The sequence below is a fragment of the Salvia miltiorrhiza genome, chromosome 7, assembly GCF_028751815.1.
Source record: "Salvia miltiorrhiza cultivar Shanhuang (shh) chromosome 7, IMPLAD_Smil_shh, whole genome shotgun sequence".
NCBI classification, from domain to species: Eukaryota; Viridiplantae; Streptophyta; class Magnoliopsida; order Lamiales; family Lamiaceae; genus Salvia; species Salvia miltiorrhiza.
Window position 1 is genome coordinate 27,439,646 of NC_080393.1, and position 15,215 is coordinate 27,454,860.

Below are 15,215 nucleotides of genomic sequence, written 5' to 3' on the forward strand. Positions count from 1 at the left end.
TATCCCTACTAAAAAACGAAACAAAGGAATGGTAGGCCGAGGGCCGGTGAGACGCCGTCGCCAACAGCCAACCAAGAAGAGAAAACGCAGAGAAAAAAGAGAAGCAACACGGCCGGTTAGACGTCGTCGCCGTGAGCAAGCAAAAAGAGACAATACGACCGGTAAGACGCCGTCGCCGTAAGTCAACAAAAAAGACACGCCCGTCAAGACCAGAGGTAGCTAACAGCCGGTTATATGCCGTCGCCGTTAGCACCTCAAGCAGAAGAAAACCGCAAAGCATCCCAACGCTAGTAGTTTTGGCCGGTGAGACGCCGTCGCCAAAACTACCAAACCTCAAAGAGCATCTGGTGTTAATGAACCTACGCCAAGAAGCCAACCAAGAACGCCTACACGGCCGGAAAGACTCCGACGCCGTGAGCCCGAAAAGAACTAAACCAGAAAACGAAAGAAAGCTACGAGAACTTTGAACAAAAACCAGCACGGAAAAGCACAAACAGAGTATAGCAACACGACCGGTGAGAAGCCTTCGTCGGAAAACCTTACGAACAGGAGCAACCAAAAGAAACCACCAGAAAAGACGGTCCGACCACCCCTTATTCTTCCACCTCCAGAAACGCCAACAGCTCAGACGGCCACAGCCAGAAGCGCTGCCCGACCCATCCACCAGCAACCGCAAATCCAAAGCAACAGGAAGCCGCAAACCAGAACACCAAGTGTTCGAAGAAAAACCCCAGTGCATCTTCAACTTATATCTAGGTCGATCCACCCAAAACCCATCAACACAACGCCCCAAAATCTGTCTTCAACATAAGAAAATGAACCCGTCAATCACATAACACGCGCAATTGAACAGCCACCTGCAAAAAGAACCCTCCCAACTGAAAGCACCACCGAGAGCACCAGGTGTTCGAAAAAAGTTCCCAACTGAACAAGCAAGCCATAACCGCAGCATTATAATTTAATACGGACCCTGCTATGCGTGGCCATATCAAGAGCCACGGTTTCCTTAATTTCGTCAATCGCAAACGGCCACCATCCCTCCAAACGATTTTGATTTGCCATAAGATCAGCTGCAGTGTTTCCTTCTCTGTAAATGTGAGACACTTGAAATTTAAAGTTCGAGAGCAAACTGATAGTCCTCTTCCACAGAGCCATGAAACGCCACGGAACGTCATTAGAACGAGAATTGAGAAGGTTAACTATATAAGTAGAATCTACCTCAAGCCAAAGGGAACGACATCCTCTATTATCGGCAATATTAATAGCATAAATAGCAGCAAGTAACTCTGCTTCAAACGCAAAACCGATTCCACCTTTAAAGTGGAAACAGCCACGAACCCACCCAAAATTATCACGGAAAACCCCGCCAGCTGCCATATTACCTGGCACACCCAACGCAGAACCGTCAGTATTCACTTTTATCCATTGACCGGCTGGGGGCCACCAATGGACCTCTATCATGGTTGGAGGCGCCGCAGAACGTGTAGAGACCCCAATACGTCTGAGCAACAGATAATCCGTCCAAGAGTTACTGGCACAACCAAGCTTGGGGAAGTGAGAATCAATTTCCTTAAACATAGCTTTAAGAAATCCCGTAATAAGATTCGGACGGAATCCAACATCATTGAAAATCGCTTGATTACGACAATCCCAAATTTTCCAGAGTAAGCTCATAATTCCCGCTTTCCAGAAAGAAACAACTTGCGTGCTGAATTTCTCATGCCAAGCTGCTACAAGAACACTATGAATATCCTCAAAAAACGAGTAATCCTCTTTACCAAACCAAGCCAGAAAATCAGCCCACACCGGCTTCAGCGCCCTGCATCTCCAGTACAAATGATCAATGGATTCTTCATCCTGACAACAGATAATGCAACGATTAGGACCAACCATGCCACGGCGAACAAGCCCATCAATCGTGGGCATCTTCTTATGAATAATTCTCCAACAAATCAAAGAGCGACGCTCCGGGATGAACTTTTCCCAAATCCAACGACCCCATCGGACTTCAGGAAAACGATGGTTCTGGGCAGCATAAGCCAAAGCCGCAGTCACATTCCCAGTAACAGAAGGTTTCCAGAAACGAGTATCCTCCTCCTCCCCAATCGGCAGCAACAAAATATCCACAACAATATCCGGGAAATTAATGATAAAGTCAGCAGTGAAATGCCAGATGCCGTCAAAAAAATAATCACTGACCGCCTGATTAAGCAAATCCAGCATAAAAGGCGGGATATGGAGTTTTTCCCACAGCTTGTAACCCAGCCAATCATCACGCCAAAAGTACGTGTGATCTCCGGTCCCAACGTAAGAATAAGATTGATCAATCAAATTATTCACGTGCTCACGAACCCCCGTCCAAAACGGAGATGACGCCAGATAATCTTTGGCATAACCAAACCTTGTCAGATATCTCGTGCTTAAGATAGAGTGCGCAAAGTCTGTACCTTGCACCAGTTTCCAAGCTATCTTCATCAAAAAACTCTTATTCATATTTGAGAACGATCGAATCCCCAAACCTCCTTCGACGCGAGAAGCACAGACCCGAGACCAGCTGACCGGACAAGACGGCTTCTTGTTCACATTGCCAGTCCAGATGAAGTTGCAACATTTCCTATCAAGACTGTAGATAAGCTACTTGGGCCAACGATACACCATCATCGAATGTGTAACCGAACTCTGGATAACCGAGCGAACCAAACAAATACGACCTGCCATAGAGAGATGTAAGCCCTTCCAGTTTGAAAATTTGTTGACAATCCTGTCATAAATAGGCATGAAATGCGAGGCCCTAATACGACCAGTGAACAGAGGGACGCCCAGATACGTAACCGGCATAGAGCCCAGAGCAAACCCCAAATCACGAGTAACCCCATTCTTGATAGAGTTAGAAACCCTCGAGCCAAAAAACACGTGGGACTTGGCAGGATTACAGAGCTGCCCAGAAAGCTCACCATAGAAGTCGAGAATCTCTTTGATCTTACGCGCATTTTTCACAGTAGCTTTACAAAAAATCAAGATGTCATCCGCATAAAAAAGGTGAGTGGGAAAAAGCGACCTCCTACTAAAATCCATAGGGACCAGATGCTTCGATTTAACACAGTTCAAGAATAAGTGGCTCAAGACATCTTCAGCAATACCGAAAAGAATAGGGGAGAGAGGATCTCCTTGTCGCACCCCCCGAGAACACGCAAAATAGCCACTTAACTGCCCATTGTAAAGAATGGATATGCGAGCAGAAGTAAAGATGATAGAAATCCATCTAATAAATCTCTCATGATAACCAGTCACACGTAGAACCTGAAAGATGAAATCCCAACTCATCGTATCAAAGGCCTTATGGATATCAATTTTACAAGCCATATTAGAACGACACCCCGTACGGTTTATGCAACTGAACCCTTCCGATCCCAGCATAATACAATCGTGGATCGAACGACCGCTTATGAACCCAAATTGGTTGGGGGAGACACCAGCCGCCGCAACCACACTTAGTCTAGTCGCCAAAATTTTCGAAATAAACTTGAAGAAAAAATTCGAGAGAATAATAGGACGTAGATCCGCCACCGTCTCCACAGTTTCCTTTTTGGGAATAAGAATCAGAGTACTGGCATTACAACCAGCAGGCAAGTATGAGTTGAGAAAAAAAGCTCTAACAGCACCAAAGATGTCGACTTTTATCGTGTTCCAGCAACTTTGATAGAAATGACCAGAAAAACCATCGGGCCCAGGGGAGCTATTAGCATCCATACCAAAAACCGAAGCCGTGATTTCCTCATCTGTAGGAATACCAGTAAGACTATCATTCTGAGTCTCAGAAACATATTGATCAATGATCGCCTCAAGCATAACCCTATCCACGTGAGCGCGCCCCTCCCCAGTAAACAGGTTAGTGAAGAAATCAATGATGTGCTGTTGAATGGCCTCTCAATCATAAGAAATGGAATCCCCAATCCGAAGGTGCTCAATGCGCTTACACTGTTTCCGAAACCTAATGAGGCGATGGAAAAAGGAGCTGTTTCTATCACCATCCGTCAACCAAGTTGCCCGACTTTTTTGCTGAAGAAGATTGTTTTTTCTCGCCAACAGAGTGCTTAAAAAAGCTTGAGCCTCGACCTCCTCATCAAAATACTCATCGTTGTATCCCAAAATCGAGATCTTATTCTGAACCTCCATCAGCTTTTGTTGCCCTTCAAGAATTTGCATATCAACATGTCCAAAAACCGTTTTGTTCCAAACCCGAAGATCCCCACGAAGTCTTCTAAGTTTGTACATGACCCTGTAAATCGGACAGCTAGTATCCACCGAGCCCGTCCAAGAAGAGTCCACCATAACCTGAAAATTAGGGTGAGAGACCCACATATTAAGAAACTTAAAAGGGCGTCGACTATTATCCAAGCCAGCATTACACTGCAAAACCAAAGGAGAATGATCCGAAGTGAGACGCGGAAGAACATGCGTATTGATGTCCGTCCAAAGATCAGCAAAACTGGAAGAGAAAATAGCTCTATCAAGCAAAGACTCCACATGGCAAGGAAAATAACGACGACCAGACCACGTGAACCGGAGGCCAGAAGTGGGAGACTCGATGAACTCCGTGGCTTCAATAAAATCACAGAAATCTCTACAAGAACTTCTAGAAGGAGAAACCGAACTCCGACGCTCATGCGCCCCCTTAACAGCATTAAAATCGCCAATGAAAACCGTGTTCCCATCCACAAAAGAGAGAAGCTCAATCCATAAAGAACGACGAGTAATAGTATCATTTGCACCATGCACCACAGCGATACGGAAGCTCTTCGATTGCCAAGTACAGTCAGCAATGATCGCCTGAGTCGAAGAGTGAATAATATGAGAGCTCACCGAAGGATGAGCCAACAACCAAATATTAGAGCAGCGAGGTTGTCTACAGTTCTGATGTCTAGGAACCAAGTTAAGAGATCTCCAGAAACTCTGTCTAACTTTGTGAAACTTTTTCTTAGGCTCGATCAAACCCAAAATCAAAGGCGAGAAGGAACTGCAATGTTCCTTAAGAAGACTTTTGGATTCGTCCGTCAGACCACGAACGTTCCAAACAAGGATATTCATAGAATTAATGAAGAGTCCCGGACTGGGAGTTACCCAGATCCGCTTCACTACCCCACTGCTTGTGCACAACGTTATCCATAACACGCAAACTCTCAGTGTTACTATAATCCACCATGAAATCACGTGGCTTGTGTCCCGCCTCCACATATTTCCTTAAACGATTTTTAATATTCTCTTGCTGCATCAAGAGCGCTTTGTTATGATTACGGGCTGCCTGATCTTGTCTTGAAGGACGACCTCGACCACGTTTGGAAGGGTCCTCTTTCGAAACTGAGACATTTTTCCCTGAAGACAAAATGTGCGTCTCCTTCAATCCTTCATCTAAAGCATCCTTCTCGCCATCCATAGTAGGTGCCTGCTGTAAATCGATCTCATTATGCCCGGTTCCATCCACACCAGAAACCTGCTGTGTCTCGATCACACCGTGACCAGAAACATCTGTCTCTATCTGATCAATCGCAACTCTGTGAGGAGTAGCATTGTCCAATCCAGTCGAGCTGTCCAGATCATTTTCCTCCGTCCGTATTGGAAAAAAAAGTTCTTTATCCTGATTTATCGAAGACCCCATCTCAGGATGACCACTAACGTTTTGGTCTTGCTGAAAATTTTGCTGTGAACCCGCTTCAACGCCCGTGTCATTAATTTCCAGAGCGTCCAGAACCTGAAATCGGTTCTCATTTATCATCTGCGATTTATCCAAATCCATCTTCTTTTTACACATCGCTTCTAGGAGATCCGGCCCCGAGACCTCCTGTTGCTGTTCTTCTGGGTTGGCAAAAAACTCCGGCCCTTTCGACATGTCCTTTCCTGAAGATGACGGTTTATTCGTATCTTTGCTAACAGCAAGCCACTCAGGCTCTTTCGGTTTGACCGCTTCCTTAGCATCCTTGGATATATTTTTACCTTTCCGACATTTATCCACCGAATGTCCAGTTATTCTACATCGTGTGCAAAAAAGAGGAAGATACTCATAGCTAAACTCAATATTAAAGGAATATTCACCATCATCTATGGCCATGGTCTCTGGCAAAGATTGGGCTAAATCGATCTCCACCAGAATTCGCGCAAAGTGCGCAACTTCATCATCCATTGAATTGCCATCGATTTTCAGAGGCTTCCCAAGCCAACGTCCAATACCTGCTAAAATTTCAGGGTGCCAAAAATCTACAGGCAGGTAATAGATTCTAACCCACACTTGTGCTAACGAAGAAGACTCTTTGTACGGATTAAAGTAACGAACCCAATCGCGCAATCTGAGAGAACCTGCGGGCAGATCCCAAATGAGATGCGATTTCGCCATGGCTTTATCCTCTTTATTGTGGAACTTTAACGTATAATATCCTTTACCCATCGGCATTAAATGCCATGGAGAAGCGATGTTCCATAAAGATTGCAGCTCAGACTTGAGTTCACGTGTAGACCTTGGTTTTTCCCCCTTATTCATCATGAATCGACCAATGAGCGCATGCTGAAACTTCGACGCTTGAAGGTTATGCAGTTCTTTCGGCACTTTGAGAATTCCATTCTCTCCTTGTCGAACCGGGCGAAGGGCTCGAAAGTTATGTGCGGGCAGATCAGGTTTCTTGACATGTTGCGGTGCTGTAGCTTTCGCATACGATAACGGAGCAGCGTCATGATCCTTACTAGTTCCTGAGATTGCAACAGATGAAGAATTCTTGTGCTGCACTCCAGAGTTCGCAGCACTAGGGTTGACAGGAGGTCCCGTGGAAGCAGGGTTTGCAGGGCGCTGGAAATTATTCGACACCGGGGGTAGGTTGAGGACACCCCTGTCCGTCGACGGCGGCGGCTGTGAGGCAGAAGACATGACCGGAAGAGCGAGCGGAGCAAATCAACGGCGGCTAGGGTTAGGGATGGTTGAGAGAAAAATCGTCATACTTTTCCATTCTTCACTAAATCATTCTATGGGGAGTGAGCTCTTAAATGGTGAGGACCACTTTTAAGAGCCAACATTGACTCTCCACTACAGATGCTCTAAGGGCAAATAACTAGAATATGAGGGCTTTTATATAAAGTTGGTTATAATAACTCATGTTTTATTACATTCAAGACTCAAAGTGAACAATTAAATATGTAAACTATTGGTAAGATAATTCATAAGAAAAACAAGCACCATCAATTATGAATCATAAATTAGAAGGTAAATTGATATTAATAAATCAAACACATAAATTTAATCGACTATACAAACCTTAGAATCAGAAAAGAAAATTAGATAGACATAATTAAATTAACAAAAGACAAGATTAAAAGAAAAGAAATTAATTTAAATATGATGATAAAATCCGGAAAAAAAATGCCAGACGAACAACTCTTGAATCTTCAATGTTGTAGAAATCGTATCCAAATTCTAAAACCTAAGAAATCAAAAAACTTCTAAAGTTAGAAATATGAACTGATAAACTGTAAAGCTATATTTTTACAGAGCTTTGAAAGGCTTTTTATGGGTGGAATTAGATTTGAAAGTCCCCATGTGGATCAAAATAAGGAATAAGAGTTTATGTCAAAATAGGACTTTTTGGAAAAATTCACGTACAATTTTAAGCATCTGCACAATGCTTTTGTTTCGGCCATCTCTATCTCGTTTGAACTCCGATTTTGGATTCATTTTCGCCCATGAACTCGTATTGAGATAAACTTCAATCTATCCAGTCCAAACACCATAAATTTTCGGCTTATTATCTGTAACTCTAGACTTTAAATTATCTTGTGACTTTAGTTGCTCCAAAACTAAAGAAACTACGCCAAACATATAAAACTATATCAAACGTGATATCTTCGTATAATAAAAAAACAAATAAAAAGACACCACACATGTGCATAGTCTCAATATACATGAAAAGAAGATCAACCACAAATCGTGCAAAATGAGTGTTTATCAACCTACCGACTATATTTCCACAACATTCAGTTCACCTCTCAGTTTCAACAAACAAAACAAGCACAATCTGCAATTAAAAAAATACAACAAGATTCTGCAAAGTAAAATATGAAAGCACCAAATGTTAAGATAAATTGCAAATACGATAACACCACTTTAAATGAAAGTAATGATTCACAAAACGACAAAAAAATTCGCGAACCTCTGCAGCAAGATCAGTCTTATTTCTGAAAGTCTTTACAAAGAAAAAAGAGGAGGAGAAGGGGCAGGATGGCGAAGGCGAAGAAGAGAGGGTGAGGCAGCACACTATGGTTGCACTTGTGAAGGTCGAACCGTAAAACTCCAAAGGCCGAAAGGCAAGAATGAAGGGAGGAGGCGGCAAGGTCGGGACTGGCGCTGTTGTAGAATAAGATGTTATGGGCCAGACATCGAGGGGAGGCGGCCTCACCAACGCTACTATGTGGTGTGGGGTGGGGAGGTTGATGAACAAGCATTTTTGCTCATAGACATGATATTTTTTATGCTTATTGGGAGGATTTTAGGTGTTGTGTTTATAAAGTGGAATAGACAACTCGTCTGTATTTGTGCTATTTTTACAGGTATTTAGACTTGTTTTAGGAATTATTTAGTTGAATATTTGAAGAGTTCATGAAGTTACGAGTCCGTGAGCTCAAACGGAACTCAATTCGAACACCGAACGGAGGAAAACGGACAAGGCAAACTCGGCGTGTCAGGGCGACATGCGGTTGCGCCCTTCGGTGGGCGTTTGGGAGGTCAAAGCGGGCCACGCATGCGGACACGTTCCGTGGCCACCCATTGATACAACAAGTTCTCGGGGACCACGTAGTCTAGAGCCCCGACCGCGTGTCGGGGCCGCGGTTGCACATGCCAGCGCGCGCCCAGGTCGCGCAGCCACGTGAAATGACTACTTGTGTGCTCAAAATTCGCGGAATTCGTGATTTTCTACCTATTTTTCAATTTTACATGGGATTGACTTATATTTTGAGACCTAATGCATTTAAATACTCCCAAGAAACACTTTGAGAGGACTTTTGCCTACCTTCATCACACTTGGATAGCTTGAAGAGACGACAAAACTTGAAGATTGAGAGCATACTTGAAGATTCATCACAATTTTTACGATTTTTATTGTTGAATGATAAATTCTACCCTTGATTTTTTTATCCTCATATTAGCTCTCAAACGTTAATTTTAAATCATACTCTTAAATGAAATAATGGGATTTGCACGTAAAATTTTGACTTGAACTATAAACTGAACAATGTACATAAATTCAATCTATATTTATATTTTTTTTATAAATTTGAATTAAAAATTTACAATAAAATCAAAATTCGGACCATTTCTTGATATCTCGAGTATGAGGTAAAGTCAAACGAGAGAGAGAGAGAGATTTGTGCTTCCCTAATTAATGAGAAACAATTTTGTCCCCTACAGCAATAAACTAGAGTATTATGTTTGTAATGTTCCTTAATTTATGTTTTCGGCTAATTACCCTCGTAATTTCCACAGGTCAAGAAAAAATGGGTCACTTTTAAGCCTTTCCTGGCCGAAGCCTAAATCCTACGTACTAGAGAAAATTTTCAAATTAACGAAAAAGAAAAGTTCAAATAAAAGTATATGTACTTTTGTTACATAAAAAAAGAAAAAAGAAAAAAAGAATCACTCATGTATATATGTAGTACTACACAACTAATAGATTTTTATGAATTTCTCTCGTCATCTTAAATCCTAATAAATTTGTGAAATATATAGAATATATATCTACCAATCCGTACTCAAATTTGACTGACATTAGAGCTCATAAATATTACTTAAATTAAATTTATAAATTAAAAGAAAGAGTAAAACGGTTGTTTTAATATTTTAATATATTGTATATTGAAATTGAGTTTAAATAAATTAATAGGGGCTAGTTATATCAATAATACGCATGTTCTGTACTGGTGACCACTCGAAAGGAACTTCAAGGTTAAGTGTGCTTGACTAAGAGCACAATTAAAATGGATGACCCACTGGGAAGTTCGTCTTAACGTATGCAATTAAGTTATAAAAAAATATTATTATTTTTTCGTAAAAAAAAAAAGAAATTACTGACGGAATTTATTTCCGTCTTTAATACCGACGGTCATTTCTGTCACTATTTCAGTCGCTGATTTCAGACGACGCCGACGTCGTCGCGTGCTTGACTACGGGCGATCCGTCATCCTTTCCGTCGGTAATTTAGCGATGGAGGCGAATTTTCATCGGTAAAACTTTTACCGACCACTTTCACAGCGACACACGGTCGCCGTCGGTGATCCATCCGTAATCTCATATACTGACGGAATTTATGGCATTACCAACAAAATTTTTCGTTCATAATCGGCCAGATTCTTGTAGTGCGAATAACTTAAATAATAAAAGACTCGGACCCTAGGGAATGTACTACCATTAATCAAACACATGAATTCAACCTATTGATTCAATTATCAATTTAATACAACCCTGATGAACGATCACTATATTATTCATAATCTTCTCCAACGAACAACTATGAAAGTATATTCATAAATTCTCCATATCATTCAAGTCTCAAGAAAATAAATTAACTCCCAAAAGCACACAAAGAATTAATAGCTTCCTATTGTCCATCTATACCATTCAAGTCTTAAGGCAAAACTATATCATGCATTCCTAAATCGGCTGAACAATTATCACATTCAAGTCTCAAACTGAACAATTAGACATGCAAACTATTTGCCAGATAATTCACAAGAAATCATGAATCACAAGTTGCAGAGGAAATTGATATCAATAAATTAAACATGTATATTCAATCAAATATGGACAAACCCTAGGTTCAGATAAAACTATCCAGACATAAATAAATAAATTAAAGACATAATAGAAAAGAAAGCAATTGAAATAAATAAAATAGATAAAACTCGGAAAGAATCCTGGATGAACAGCTGAAATCTTGAATCTTGCAGAAAATAAATCTAATATATGAAAGCTGTAAAATTCTAAGCTAGAACTGAAAAATATAAAAAGAGGAAGAAAAAAAGTGAAGAGAAGTAAATAGAGCTGTTTAATAGGTCAGGAAAATGACCTATATATAGGCACAGAGGATAAATACAGTACAAAACTCGAAAATACTGATAAAATCTGAAAATCCCGAAAATTCGAAAATTCCTGTCGGACACTATTCACTGATGCGCGTGACTTTCTTGTTTCGACGATATCTTTCTCGTCTGAACTTCAATTTATGATCCGTTTGTGCTCGCGAACTCGTATTGAGATGATCTACAACTTTTATTAAGACGAGTCATCCAAATTTGGACTCAATATTTCTGTAAATTCCATTAAAATTCGAGCAAGTATCATAATTTCACAAAATAGAGCAATATAAACACAAAACAACTATCCAACACTCAATTTTCTATAAAATTGACATCATATGAACATAAAAAACCATGGAAACATGAATGTTATCAAGCACTAATTTTAGTTGTGAATTCAAACTTTAAAACTCAAATTCACAACTGAATAGCTAGTGTTAGTTTGTGAATTCGAGCTTTAAGGTTTGAATTCACAACTAGAAATAGTGTTAGTCGTGAATTCAAGCTTTACGACTTCAAGTTTTAAAGCTTAAATTCACAACTAGAAATATTGTTAGCCGTGAATTCAAAGTTTAAAACTCAAATTCACGGCTAGCATTATTTCTAGTTGTGCATTCAAACTTTAAAACTCAAATTCACGACTACTACTATTTTTAGTTGTGAATTCAAACTTTAAAATTCGATTAATTCACATATTTATGTGTAATGTAATGCATATTTATGTTTTTCTTTATTTAGAGGGGTGTATTAGTTCAAGACTTATGTAGATTTTAAAAGTTCGGGGATTTTAAAAGTCTATAGAATTCTCACGGATTCTTCATGATTTTGAATGAATTCTTGGTCGGATTTTTAATGAATTAACAAGAATTTGTCGTGATTTTCTCGGAGTTGAAATCCACAAAGCCAGCGGGCGCGGAGATCTCGCGAGCGCTGCAGGCCCCGCGAGCGCTGGGTTCACGCGAGCGCTTGAGGCCCAGCGACCGCGTCTAGATGAATGGTTTCCCACCCAAATTAATGGCAGTCTGATTCACAGCTGACGACTGCGTCTCTCTTCCTCGTCACCTCATTCTCCTCACCAAAGTTGAATTCAACGACACCAACCGTTAATATATATAAATATAATAATAACCAAATCAAAAGTAGTGCATCTTTGAATTTTCAACTGCATTTTCCAAAAGATTTGAAAGAAAAACAAGGACACCAATGCTATGCTACTGTTTCCTCACAATCGATATTTCTCAAGGAACTGTTGAAAGTCAAGTTTGCGCTTCTTTTTTTCCCTTGCATTGATTGATTAAGCCCAGCGAGCGTTGGAATCATTTGCCACGAGCGCTGGGTCCAGCGGCCGCTAGCACCCAGCGAGCGCGGGGATTTTGCAAGATTTGTGAATTCTCGTGGTCTGTTTTCGGATTTGTTCATGCTTATTTTTTCAACGAAATCAATGAAAGTCATTCCAACTTTAAAGTCCATAGATTAACGAATACACCCAGATTTTCATAGACTTTTAAAAGTCTTGAACGAATACACCCAAACTTTAAAAGACTTTTAAAAGTCTTGAACTAATACACCCAGACTTTAAAAATCTGCAGAAATCTATTAAAGTCTTGAACTAATACACCCTTATATTAGTGATGAACTATATGCATAGTATTATGCGACACCGTCAGGTAGCTCTCGTCGCTGGTCACTTGACGGGCCATACATTGATACTTTTTCATGCATATTTCTATCCAGCGTCTGTGTCATACATATTTGTATTTATTTTTATGCATATTGGTGTTCAATTATATGCATAATTTTGACGACGGTCCCGAGAAAAAAAATAGATTTTCGGTATTAAAAAAAATTATAATTTTTGAAATGACCATTTACCCCTCCGTGTTTTTGACCTTTGAAGGTATTGAAAGGCCTTGGGAGGCTACTGCCATGTGTGGAGGAGCAGAATATAGTATATATGTACTAGGATAAGGGGGTGGATCTACATGATCCACTCCCTATATATATATATATATATATATATATATAGAGAGAGAGAGATGAATATATATCGTGGTCGTGGACAACGGCGTGAGCGGTGTAACCGTGATTGAGGAGAGGGTGATGAACGAGGGCAGAGCTGAGGCGACCGGAGGCATCCATTGTAGAAAGCACACAGTGCGCAGAGTGGAGGGATGTCAACAATGTGCAGGGGTTTTAGAGAGAAAGAGAAATAGAGTTGTGGGTATATTTAGGGGTGTAATCGAACCGAACCGAACCGAATAGTGGCGTGCTCAAGTTTGGTTTGTTAAGTATCGAATCGAATCCCGAACTTTACTTACCGAATACTTTGAGGCTCACGAACCTAATCGAGCTTATACGAACTTTCTAAATTTATATTTATATTCAAAATATTGATTATTTTATTTTCAAAATAAATTATTTTATTTAAAATAATAAATATATTAATTATTTTCTTATAACAAACAAAATTAATTAGAGATTTAATACAATTATTATTAATTTTAGTGGATAGATATAAGTTATGTCTACTAATAATTTATATTTTTCAAGCTGAATCACTTGACGAACATGTTCACGAGCTAACGAGCCGAATACTACTAAGCTCAAGTTTGGTTTGTTTATTTTACGACCTTCTTTAAACGAACTTGAACGAGCTTTTTTTGAGCCGAGCTCCGAATAATTCGCGAACGGCTTGGTTTGTTTACAGCTCTAGGTATATTGAGAGAGATAGAGAGATTAAAGGGGGGAAAAAGGTTAATTTTAAAATTTTAATGTCAGAGGTAAATTTATATTTTAAGTTTAAATGGTTGAATAATTAAAAGACTTGAATTATCCTACATTTTTAATTTATATAAATAAATAAATGATTTTACAATTTTTTTTATCGATTATAGTTAATCTTCAAAACTAAACACCTAGCAAGTGTAATACGTCTTGGACACGTAGCACAAGTGTAAACAGCTGCAGGTTAATGGACACGTAGCACAATGTTTTAATTTCAATGTTTTGAATCTTTTAGGAGAGTGGTGTTGCCACGTAATGAAGCAAGTAATATGATGCCGAAATAAATAGGCACAAATTAACAAGTACTTGTATTGCACGAGAAATCACATCAACATTACTTGGAGAAATTAAGAATATATATGAGAATGAGAATTGAGAAGCTGGAATCCGTATGGTAAAATGAAGGCGTCGGTGACACAAATATACACTCCATCTAAATAGTAGTCGTGAATGAGTTATTCACAAAATGAAAATACAAAACATGGCGATTTGAGAATGTGGATCGCAGAAAGGGCATATGATGATGATCAGGTGACAGCTGACACCACACCATATATATAGTCAAAGACCCCAAAACTATACTAAATATGTGGAGAAAAGATGCTCCTAAGAAGACCCAGAAAATAAATAGGAGCTGGAAAAAAGGAAAGACAACAGAAATCGATTATGGAGAAGATCATCATGATTCACGACTTAAATCAACGGCCCAGATTGAGAAATGCGAATGGGAAATGGGAGTGCGAGTAAATAAGCATCAGAATGTGGGCTCCTCTTCCCACTACTCTATCTCTATGCATTAAACCTCAATCACCATTTGGATCTTCTTTTTTTTTCCTAATTCAGATCTTTAATTTCGTATGAGTTGTGACAATCAATTAACCATCATGTTATTGTAGTGAGATCGTCACCAATTAAAACATAACTAACAAATTTTGTTAAATTGGAAAATTCTTGTGGTGATTCTGGTTCGATAATAAGTGTAACTTTTGGGAATTTTGAATTTTTGGAATATTTGGAATGAGAGACCTATAAGAAAAATTCTTCGTGTTTCATGCCGGATTTTTATTTGGCAACAATCGTAGGCAAAAGGTGTGGAATACACATACAAGCATATGTCACGTGTAATTTCTGATTAAATTTACATATTCAAATTAATGCAATTTGTCTTGCAATTGCATAATTTCACGACATACATGATTAATTAACTAATTTATGATGGGCCCATTTTGAACTAATTCTCTCATCCATAATTGCAGGAAGAATTTGGCATTTTCCGGTAAATTATGTCGAAAATGTCCATCTTGGCCCAGGTAGGGTGCAAG